This window comes from Solanum tuberosum, unplaced genomic scaffold, assembly GCF_000226075.1.
Source record: "Solanum tuberosum cultivar DM 1-3 516 R44 unplaced genomic scaffold, SolTub_3.0 scf00425, whole genome shotgun sequence".
In the NCBI taxonomy this organism is placed as follows: Eukaryota; Viridiplantae; Streptophyta; class Magnoliopsida; order Solanales; family Solanaceae; genus Solanum; species Solanum tuberosum.
The window spans coordinates 287,674-300,373 of record NW_006239347.1 but is presented as its reverse complement, the minus strand read 5'-3'; positions in this window follow the sequence as shown (position 1 = coordinate 300,373).

The window sequence follows — 12,700 nt, the reverse complement described above, 5'->3', positions numbered from 1 at the left end:
GGTACAAGTGAGAGATCCTAACTTTTACATAAGGGCAGTGAGGTGTGGCTAAGTCGTGAGAGTAACAAGAAACATTAAGAGGTGTACCGTGATTGTATGTAATCACACGAGGTTCCAATTTAGTTAATGATTTTTCATGTGTGCCTAGATAGTATAATTGAGCTATTAATGTGTAATAAGTTGATCTAAGCATTAATTTTCTTCTCTTAAGAGCTAGATGAAGCATCCTCATAAGTCATCGAGAAGAGGTTAAGAGAAGCATCTTAGAAAGAGGTCTTAGAAGGAGTCTTAGTACCTGCTTATGGAGAGTTCAGTAGCCATGAGATAAGCCTTTCCCGAGTATTAGAGTAAATGGAATGTAGACCAGTTTAGAGATTATGAGAATAAATCCATGGCTTTAGAGTGTCAACTCCAAACTTAAAGGGGAGATGATAAGATGAGAAATCAAATAAAGTGTTGAGGATGAGATAGTGATGCCTTTAGAAATAGTTTTAGAGATATATCTATTCGTTCATAATCTTGCATATTCCTCAAGCAAAGTTATTACAACATCTTGTGGATATACCCAATATCAGAGTTGTGTCAATGACCTATGCTCATACACTTCAGAGAGATTCACATCTATGCTCAGTTTCCACAATGAGGGGCACAAATTTTAGCCCATTATCCTCGAGCTTAATCCATAAAGTTGCGGATATCAGCTTCCTGATATGAACCTATTCATATAAGTATTCATGTCTCATAGTATGTCCAGTCTCACAAGTTCATGATTTACTCTCAATGGCTAGCAACATAGTGTTATGCCATACATATTCTTATATTAGATATGTCGAATGAATCGTTATTATGATCTTTCACCCTAAAGTCCTTTCAGTAATCCTTTTTAGTTTTGGAGAGTGGTGTTGTTGATAGCAGTTGTGTGATGATGGATGAGAGGATTGCTATTTCTTATTGTGATAATGAAGGTGCGTCTACTCCATCTAAGTTTATGAATGTGGAGGAAGAAGGAAGTAATGTTTTTTTTAATGAGTACTAAGTCAACTTTCTGGTGGTAATACATGAAAGTTCAGTTGGTAGAGATGATGAGAGGATGAGAAGTGCTAACAAAGTGGGTTAGTAGGAGTTTATTGAGTGGTTAAGGTTCTAAGCTTGAATGTGGTGTTGTTAACATGTGGACAATGTGTGATACATTAGGTGTTTCTTGATATGAGCTCAAGGTTAGCTGAATGTAGCGGTAAGGAGTAGTGTTATTGGGATGAGATTTCCTACAGATGTATAGAACCCAAATCTTGTGATTTAGATCGGGATGATCACCCAATGTTAAGTACTTTGTGATTGTGAGTTAGGCTTGAATATTGTAAGAGTAACCCCTTCCATTCTTAGTCCAATCGTCATTCGAGGATGAATGATCCCAAGGGGGAGATATTGTAACACCCCAAAAAATTTTATGATAAGATTCGAGTTATATTTTATTTGTGAATAAGATCGTATCGGGTGAGTCTTAAATTGCTCATATATGTAAAGGTAAATTATTTAGTGTGAGAATGATTTTGGATATCAATTAAGGTCACTAAAAACTCCTAGCACAAAGTTGAGTTGAAAGTTTCCTTACCGATTAAGTTTTGATGTAAGAATTTACTTGGGTCAACTTCAAACGACCATATCTCTTAGAATATAAAGAATTATGTGGATCATAACCTATCACATTAAAGATATTTGAATCCTCTTTCCAATGCCACCAATTTCGCGTCAATCCAAATTTTGAGTAAAAGGTTATGACCATTTTAGTAACCTGATACAGTGTTGTGATGAATTAGCCAACGGGAAAACATTAAAAAAGGGTCGTTTTTGTCTTTTTACTTCTAAGAAAACCCTAAAAGAATTTCTTGACTAATTAAAGACCCAAAACAATCAGATTTTTATCTCTTAATCCATCATTTCCTTCTCTCTCAAACCCTAAGCTAAAACCCTAAAGAAAAATAAAAGTAGAGAACTCCATTAAAGATTTTTTCATTCTTTTTCAAGATTCTTCTTCAAGGTAATTTTTTATCCAAGAATTTCATTCTTTCAAACTCAAATTCCTCCATACAATTGTGAATCACAAATGAAAACCATAATTCTTGGCCATATAGTTTTAAAAAAATAATTCAACAAATCTCAAGAAAGGTGTTCTTGATTTTTCTCCTTAAAGCTAGGGTTTCAAGGCTTCTAATCAAGTTCTTCTTCAAGATTCATCAAGAACCTTGTTCTTCCAGGTATGTAAGGCTATCATAGTGTGGGACTAGTTCATCCTCACGCCATACATCTACTTTCAAATTAGTAAAAGAGTAATCTTGGCTTTTGTCCCTAGATTTGAGTATTCTTGAGATAAGTTGATTTGAGTTCCTGTTTCTTTTTGAAATTCTATTCCTAATTATTGTATTGCTATATGTCATGCATTAATATTCTTGAGTTGATTCGTTCATGTCTATTTTTCAGCATGAACCCTATGAATTGAGTATTTTGTGAGGAGAAATATCGTTGAGTTATGAGTTTCGAGTTCTTGAGTCTTGAGTTTCCTTATTGCTATTAAAATCCCTGAGTTGAGTTGTTCATGTCCACAATTCCACATGAACTGTATGATTTGAGTTATAAATTTTGAAAAGTTTTTTGAAGCCAACACTTGAGTTTTAAACTGAGTTTTGAGGAAGTAAAGATGAGTTTTGAGAAAGGGTTTCTAAAACATGATTAGTATGACAATCGAGTATGCCATCAATGTTTAAGTAGTGTGGTATCTAGATATACCATTAATGTTTATGCAGTATGACTTTCGAGTCATCAATGATCATATTATAATATGATTTTGAAAATGTTTTTGAGAACGAGTTTTCAAGTATGAGTATAAGGGGACTATGTATTCCCAGAGGCATCAATTTTTACATTGATAAAAGAGAAACTGAGATTTCTAAATGAGTTACGAGTTCAAAAGATATTTTAAGAGAAGTTACCTCTTTTAAGAGGGTAGTTTGAGCAATTATCGCAAACCAGAGGAAGAGTTATGTTTTTAAAACATATGAGCATGAGTATATATTATTGGGAGTAGTATTGAGTACCCATATGGGGGAGAGTTTAGATAACACACAACCCCCATTAACCATGTATGCCAACATGGGCAAATGGTCATACTTTTTAGATGATTCCTTATTGCTATTAAGCATAGCGTAGTGGATCCACTTAGTTGAGGTGTCCTATATCTCGGAAATGTATAGGATAGTTTTGGCAGCGTGTGTGAGACGCTTTATCATCATGTAGCTCATAGTGATGGTTGTCGGTTAGAGAATCTCCCAATAGAGTTAAAGTGTATTTTTTTTTATATCACTTATGATGTTGAGTTTAGAGATGAGAAAGTATTTTGTAAAGCTTTAAATGATTTAACTCCTATATTTCTTTACATTCAGCTTGAGTAGATTTTTATCTATTGCAGTCCTTTCTTTAGTTATTTGTTATTCAGCTATATTACAAAGTCGTACATTCAATGTACTAATGTCATTCCACCTGCATCTTTTAATGATGCATGTACAGGTTCTTAGGATCCTCAACAAGAGTATGTTGAGATCACTTCATCCGCTCATTAGCTTTCGAGTAAGGTCTCCTTACTTCCAAAGGACTCCAGTTTTTATGAGTTGTTAGTAGTAGTTCTTTAGAGGAGTCGTGGGTCTTGTACCAACACTCATCTTTGTATAGTAGAGGCTTCATAGATAAATAGTTTTGGAGAGTCTCTCAATTTTAGATGTTTTATTTAAAACTTATGTTTCATACTTAGTTTATTCAGCGAAGTTTTAAGATTCAGTAAACTTTTTTTAAACGTTTCATTCATTTTGATGCTTATATATACTCAAGTTAGTTTTCTCCTTGCAGTCAGCCAGGATGAGGGCTCGCTTGGAGACCAGCAATGGTTCTTGAGTGTTGGCCACGTCTAGTGCGTTGGCTCGGGTCGTGACAAAAAATGAGGGGAAACTTCTCTATTTATAGTGAACAAAAGGTAGTATGAGCATGTACATATTGTTTCTTTATCATAATAGTGAGAACCCTTTGAAAATATCACAACTCTTTGGAAAAGTCATACCCATTCAATGTGAAATGGTCTCTTAATATATTATAATATAAATAAATAAATAAATAAAATATAAAATATAGAAGATATACTAAATTGGGTATTTTAAGAAGAAGAAGAACAATGATTTTTTTTAAAAATTAGTTTAAAATTTTGAGGAAACACCTCATTTTATAGCCAACAAAGGATAGTGTATGAAAGAATGCTTATTGTGCCCCGTTTAAAGAAGTTACAACCCTTCAAAAGGGCCACAACTCATCGAAAAGTCATAACTCTTTGGAAAATTCACAACCCTTCGAAAAGTTACAACTCTTCGATAAAGTTGCAACCCTTTAAAAAGTTACAACGCATCGATAATGTCACAACTCATCAGAAAAGTTATAAGTCTTTGGAAATGTCACAACCTTTAAATGTGAAAAGGTGATTGTTTTTGAAATATAATATAAATAAATATAATACAATATAAAATATAGAATATATATTGTCACTCCCCGAGGCCACCCCCTTGACGTAACATGGGACCTAAGATCACGAGTGACCCCAAGCTAACCTTGTGTCTGGCATATCATAAGCATACTTTAAGATTACTAAATAAAACATGAAATATGTGGAAGCTAAATCAATAGATATCTGAAAAATGGGGAATACCCAACTAGTCTAAATGTATAAACAATACTAAGAGTTTAATAACAACTGAAAGATTAAACTTAACAAGTCAAGATGATTCTAATACTATGTATGAAAAGCCTCTAACTAAGTTGAGTTGCTGGGACATTCCCCCAGCTAACTCTAACAAAATTGAAACTGAAATGTAAAAACTGAAAAGAAAGCCTGTCTATTGTCCTTGAAGAATGATGACTCACCACTAAAGCTGTTGAATGTGGATCGAGGCTCGATCTAAGCGCGGTCTGAATGCTGAGTACCTAAACCTACATAATGAAAGGATGTAGCGCAGAGTATACGTTGTTGTGTCGTAATTTTACTATCCTTTAGAAAAATCACTTTTGAAATGTTCTAAGTATAAAACTTTTTAAGAAAAACACTTTTAAAAGATTCGCCACTTAATTTTTTAAAGAAATTAAGAAAACTTATCATTTTCAAAGATTTAAACAGAAAAATTCATTTGAAAATACCAAAGAGGGTTCGGGGTTCAATTTACACTTCGAGAAGGGTTTAAGCATTCGAAGTGTCCGCTAACATGCGGTTGACCTGCGACTTGACTAAAATATATTTTTTGACTAATTCTTCGGGAAAATGATTTAAAATAATAATTTATAATATTCGATTTAACTTTGAGAAGATAATTAAATAGATCACATATTTTATTTTATTTTTATTTATTATTTTTTTTGGAGAAAACGGACCTAAATAAAGCATTTGACTTGAAAACAAGTAATTAGAATATTAGTAAAACTAGATTAATTAGAATTTATTTGATACATTTTTAAAATAATAATTTAAACCAATTTAATAAATTAAAGCATGAATATCATTTTGAATTAGTTGACTAAACCTTTTGAGAAAATGATTAAGTAAGTATTATTATTTTTAATTTATTGAAAAGGTTTTGACTAACATTTTAAAGTTTATTTGATGAAAAAATACTTTAACTTAGAACAATTTTAACATGAGTAAAATATGATTAAGCAAAAAGCATTAAAGAACATTTCTTTAAGTACAAAAAGTTTAACTTAATTGAAGATATAAAAATTTTTGATTCAATATACTTAATCACTAAAATAAAATGAAACACAAAACAATGAAATAGTATTAAAAATTAAACCAACACAAAGAATGTGACTCCTCTTTTGGGGAATTTAATTAAGCTAATTAACAATTCTAAAGTTAGAGTTAATGATAAAAAAAAACAATAAATAAAGTCAATTTAATAAATTAAAGGTAAAGGAGAAATGAATTTGGGCCCCCTTTTTGGGCCAATTTTGCTGAAAATTTTGGCCTTTAAACCAATCCCGTTTTTGTATACATTTGATGTATATCAGTGTATATCGGATGTATACAACCCATTTTTCAGCTTTTCGGGACCTGTACATCAACTCCAAAGACTTGTTCTTCAATCTCTCAAGGTTGACTGACTCGATAAAAGAATTTGAGCCTTTATGGCTCTCTCAAAATGCAAGGGAGAACATAGGAGTTCATATAGAACTTGGACATATTTCACATGCAACAAAAATGATAAGATAAGGATTAATAATTAATAATGAACAAGTAAAATCAATTTAATTCCTATCAGATAAAGTAATGCTATCAATAAATAAATGTGAACACGACATAATTAGGCTACCCAACGATATGCAATGATGGAGTCCAAATAGACTCGAATTGATGTCACATGCGAGAGATAAATAAATAGGGATTAGTACATTTCCTGGGGCCAATATAACTGACATTCTTTGCAATATAAAATGCAACTAGCAAATTAATAAGAAATGTTAGGCAATGACCAACTTAAACATCAAATGAATCAACACAGTATAGAAATGAAAACCACACCAAGCATTCTGGAAACTTTCACAACATAAAATGGGCTAAAAACAAGAACTAGCAATTTTAGGAGGGGAAATTATAACTATTGGATATCAAAATATCTTACAATTACTTACGAAAAATTTCCTGCAACAAGACATAGATTCTAAGGGAATTTTCAAGCGGAAATACTACTGCCTCAAATAACTTAAACTGAAATTAATTACAAACCAAATTAAAAGGCTGATTTTTATATGAAACTCAAGATACCATATACATGAATCAAAAGCAATTTTTATTTTTATTTTTTACCATTAAGCTAATTTTGAAGGGAAATGAATAAAGTGAACCGAGAAATATGATGCCAAGATCTATGGCGGTCACTTTCGGATTCAAATGGAAATACAGTACTAAAGGAAGCAACATGTCGAGAGATCTAGACAAAAACGTAAGTTAGGACTCTTTCCTAATACATCTAGCATATAAGATGAATAGAATACCTTCATGAATTTGGAATAATATACATAAGACATGAATGAAAATGAATGATTATAATGCAATGATATAGTGAAATCATCAATTATACATATAAGAAAAATGGACTAGTGACTGGAAATTCAAAACGAAAACAAGTTCCTTGCTACTTCCGTCCTATTTTCACATATCATAAGATCAGCCCGAACTCAAATAGAACGAATACATAGCTAATTCATCAAATGGAAAGTAAACCAACATGATATAGGAGAAGAGCTGAAGTTACCTCTTTCAGAGCAGCGTTCCGGGATTGAACGAGCTTGACCGTGAAGCTTTCACCACCACGTGAGGGATTCCGGCAAAATCGAACAGCTAACCCAGAAACTTGAGCAACAGAATACTATTACCCTCAATCCTACTTTTTTTTTTTTTACTTGTTATTCCGTTTCTAATGGTAGAACTTTTTTTTTCTCCTCCTCCTTACAGTAAATAATAACAGAGTATATATAGCCAGGAAATTAGGGCAGATTTAGGGGAAGAAAACGGATAGGAACTTGGGGCAAAATTGGAATTCCCCAACCAAATCAATTCAAATTTTTCCCCAAGGGTAAGGAAAAGCTGTTGTTGTATGGAAATTCAACCAAAATACCCCTAAAAATCTGGATGGAAAAGATCAAAATGGGCAGTTGTTGCAGAGCAGGGCTGAGGGAGCTGTCGATTGCGTGAACTGGCCCTCCCGTGAAGGAGACGAGGCGCGTACATGGTCGTTCACGCGTGCTGTGCACGCTGTTTCTACTGCTGGACCGGGTTTGGGCTGCTGGCTCGTTTCTCGTTATCACGTTGCTAGATTTCTGCTTGTTTTTTGCGTGAAGGAGAAGATGCCAATAGTGGGTCGGCTAGTACTGCTGTTTGCTGTATGTATTATTATATCGGTTGGAAGTTTTGTTATAAGAGTGTTGGGCCTGGGTTATTTTAGGAGGAGCTGATCATTGGGCTAATGGAACTAATTGAGTGAAGAAGAAAAATGGCCCAATACTTGGTCATGCAAAAAATGGCCACAAGAATTATAATTATGGCCAATGTGAATTAAGAAGTTAGCCAAATTGTGTTTAATCTAGGGAATTTGACTAAAATTTATATATAAGACGAATTAATATTAATTAATTAACGAGCTTCTAGATTTCGACGAAATAAAATATTTAACTTAATTGTAAACTAATCAACTCAAAAATATAAACTATTGATTAGCTAAACCAAAACCAAATATTCCGAAAATAAAAAAAATTGAGACGATTTCCGAATACTCATAGAATGTAATAAATATATACAAAATTATATATATATTATTAAAATTTACAAAAATGGCAAAATTACTTAAAAATGACTTGAAACATATTTTGAATTTCATACAGTCAATTATTTCAAATCGTTTGGAATTTTAAGAAGCTCGAAAATTAATTATTATTGTGGAGGGTCAAAATTGGGTGTCAACAACTGTCCCTCGTTTTACTTGGATTGATGCAAGAAATTCGAGGAAAATGAAATTTGACTAATCCAATTTTGACCGACCACATCTCCATCTTTTCTGAAAGAGGGGTGTTGGTACGGAGTTTTGGAGTTATGGCCGAACCCCGGAAATGGGTTTCCTACATATCTCAGGCTATATGAGAATTCAGGCCACTTGTAGTTCGATACGCTTGAATAGACGCAGGATTTTGAAAGAATTCAAAAGTTATTCCGATATCGAATTATGAATAGGCCGAAATGCTAGGGAATAAGATTTAAGAGAGAATGTTGGAGTACAGCCGAGTTTTCAACATTGATCCCGCCTACATATCCCCCAACTTAGGGAATCAGGCTGCTTGCAGTTCGACTCAATTGGTTGAAAAGGAAATCTATTATGCAAGATAACCTTCGGTTTATGAGGAGTGACAAGTAAGTTGAGTATGAAAAAAAGTCTTGCAACCTCTTAGCCATGAATGTGGTGCACTTTATACCCATAAGTAAGAACTTACATAGACATAATTTCCAAAGCTCTTGGTGCATTGTCACTCAGATTAGAAAGTTGCCTCCGGTGAAAAGAAAATTTTCCAGATGCGAAACTGAAACTGATAAACCTAAAGAAAGACCCACATGCCTTCTGATAGGAGTGTGGTTTGATGGTGTGATACGCTCAAATTACACCTCCTTACAGAAGTATAAGCGATCGTTCTCAAGTAAAGAACCCAACTTGTAGGTTGAGATCGATCCCACGAGGAAAATGGTTTAGACTTTACTTTAACTAACAATTATATTCAATTAGTCAAATTATTTCCAGAAACAGGTAATAAAAGAGGGGTTGTGTTTGTGTAAAACAAATAGTACGAACTTAATAAGTAATCAATAATCAAACTCAACTTAGGTGGTTATCAAGATAAGAGAAATAACTAGGGTATACGTGTTCCCCACAATCTCATAACGCAGCAATCCTAGTAACAACAATCATTTTCTAGTGTATTACATGCAAAGTGATAAGTTAGGTATCTCTAAATCCTTGGTCCGGCATCTAGAGAATTTCACCCCGCACCTTGGTCCGGCTACGTGTGTATAATTTACTAACCCTTACCTTTACCTCATATTAGACATCATAATCGATGTTTGGCTTAGTTATTACTTCGCACCAATCGACACTAGCCTATTAGATAGTATCACACTAAATCTATGTTGATAATTCGTTTCTTGTTAATTACCTCCTTGGTCCGCTAGTTGTGAAGTTTAGTTACCCATAATAGCAAGAACACAATTCATACTATTAGATGAAGAAATCATGAACTTACGTAGAACGAATAATAAACCCAGAATTTCAACTTGAGTTGCAAAGCCAAAATCTTCAAACGAATGTAGAAAATCAATAATAGCTAGGGTTTCAACTTAATCTCCAAAATCACAAGGTAGAACTAAAATAATAATGTCTAACCCCCAAAAACGAGGTTTACAAGCCCTATTTATAGAAAACAACTCCTAAATAAAAAGGGAAACGAATTAAGGAAAGTTTTGTTCAGGTACGCGTCTTCAATCCATGAGATCGACTTACGAATCGTGGATGGATCTACGGTCCGTAAGTCCCTTCCGTCACTCGAGACTTAGAAAATATTTAAGCATCCAAAAATCAGCTTTTTTGAAGCAAACGACGGACCAGCAGTACGGACCGTAGATCGATCTACGGTCCGTCAATCCCCTCCGTAGCTCCACACTTAGAATCTTCAAAAATCAGGTACTGGAACCCTCGCAGTATCATTCTACGGATCAACTGAACGGACCGTTGATAGACGCCGTGGTTCCACACTTGGTCAGATTTCCCTGATTTGTCCTCCATGCCTTGCCTGCTGATCTACGGTCATCACCTACGGACCGTGAATGGACCTACGGTCTGTAGATCACCTCCATGGATGCCTTTCTTCTGCATTTATTTCCGCTGTCTCTACACTTCCGCGCCTGAACGTCTTTCCTGTAAAACATGATAAAAACACATCAAAACCAATATAAAAAGGCCTTAGACACACACAACTTGTAAGTGAAACGTATTAGAAATATCGTAAACTCACGGTATATCATTGTGGTGGAAGTTGCTCCTCAGCTCGCGTCCTAAGAGTTTGACATTCATTTTTGGATTATGTCCCAGTTCGCTGCTAAGAAAAGGTTCCACGTTGTGCTGCATCCATTTTGATGTCGTTCGCACCGTGTTGACACTTAATTGCTCTACTTGGACATTTGACGTCAGCTTCCTCTATTGTGACGTAAAGCAAACACAGCTCATATTTTGTATATGTAATATAATTTTCAATGTACTCTTCTTTTGATGACGAAGTAATAAAATAGGCAGATGTAATATGTTGATAGTTCTCTTGATGTCGTTGTTGATGGCTCTCTTGATATTGTTCTTGCAAATGAAAATGATGCAACTGATGTTGATTTCCTTGCGATGCATGAGGATAATGCTTCCTTGAAAAATACAGATGATGTTTCCTCGAAAATCGTAGTTGGGGATGACTTTTCCCTGCATTGCATGAAACTTTTCTCGCGATGCATGAATCTTTCTCCTGCAATGCATGGATCTTTTCTTGCAATACATGAATCTATTTCCGCAATTCATGAATCTTCTCTTGCAATACATGATTTCTTTCTATTGCAATTTATGATTTCATTCTTTCAATGCATGACTTGTTTCTCTTGCGATGTATGATTTCTTTCTCCTGCAATGCATGATTTCTTTCTCTTGCGATGCATGATTTCTTTCTCTTGCAATGCATGACTTTTTTCTATTGCAATGCATGACTTTTTCCTCTTGCAATGCATGAGTTCTTTCTTTTGCAATGCATGACTTTTCCTCTTGCAATGCATGACTTCTTTCTCTTGCAATGCATGACTCTTCTCTTGCTATGCATGATTTCTTTCTCTCGCGATGCATGATCATCTTTTTTGATGATACAATCCCTGGTACCGAACGAAGGTAATGTTTCACCGGACAACATATGTGATCTTTTGGGTATCTTTTGGGTGGCGGTATCGTCTGAATTGACAATATAATAAAAATGATCCTCAGAGTAGTGGTATCATCTCATTTGACAATACGATATAAATGACTCTCCGAGTAGTGGTATCATCTCATTCGACAATACAATATAAATAACCTTCAGGGTAAGAATATTATTATAGTTGATAATATAATGTAGATAAACATCTTCCAGGTATCTCTAGTTGCTGGAAAATAATAATATTGCTCTCTTCATGATTTTTCGTTTGTTCCATCTCCGAACATAGTCGCAATGTTCATTATGATCTTTGCTTTGTTGGGAATTGAATGAAATAATGTTATTCATGTTCCAAAATCTTTGATATAAGCAGCATAAAATAATTTTCTTGCATCCACAGAAAAATTGTTAGTTTAAAATGAATTGATATGTGTCGATCTCTGCGGTTGTCTTCTCCTTGTCTTGCTATCTTCGGTTGATTTCTCCGATCTCCCGCCTCTTGATAGATAAGACAAAATATATTTATGCAAAATAATTTAAACACGAAAGAAAAGTTTTAAGAAGAATAGATTTTAAAAAATGAATATTTGGAAAGGTCACTCCCAAGTGTCATGTCACGTCGAACTTAATGAACCCCTTTGAAGTGATGTCTCGAGATCCATCTGCTTACTTGCTGAGAAGTATTCAAAGTTTCTCTAAACTGCGGATAAACCCTGTTGAAATTTTGAGGCCATCCTCAAACTTTCTGTCCCAGTTAACTATCTTGGTTTATCTTTAAACGTTGGTGAGAAAATCACGGAATTTTTGAGATCCTCTCAAAAATTTTGTCCCAGTTGCAAATCTCAAAGTAACTTCAGTCTTGATTTGTGGAAAAAAAATCTTCTCCTTGATAATTTTTGAGTCCTTCCCAAAAATTCTTCCCCAGTTTCTATTATAGAGGAAAATAGAAATCTTACGGGAGATATGATCGAGCCGTTGTGGCGCCTACGTATCCCGTTGAGGCAGGAATCAGGTCAAACATAGTTCCCCCTCTCGAGGACTAACAGAATAAGAAAATTACAAAGAAATAAACCGAGGCCGATATAGGCCGCTTACGTATCTCATTCTTGAGAATTCAGGTCGAACGTAGTTCAAATAC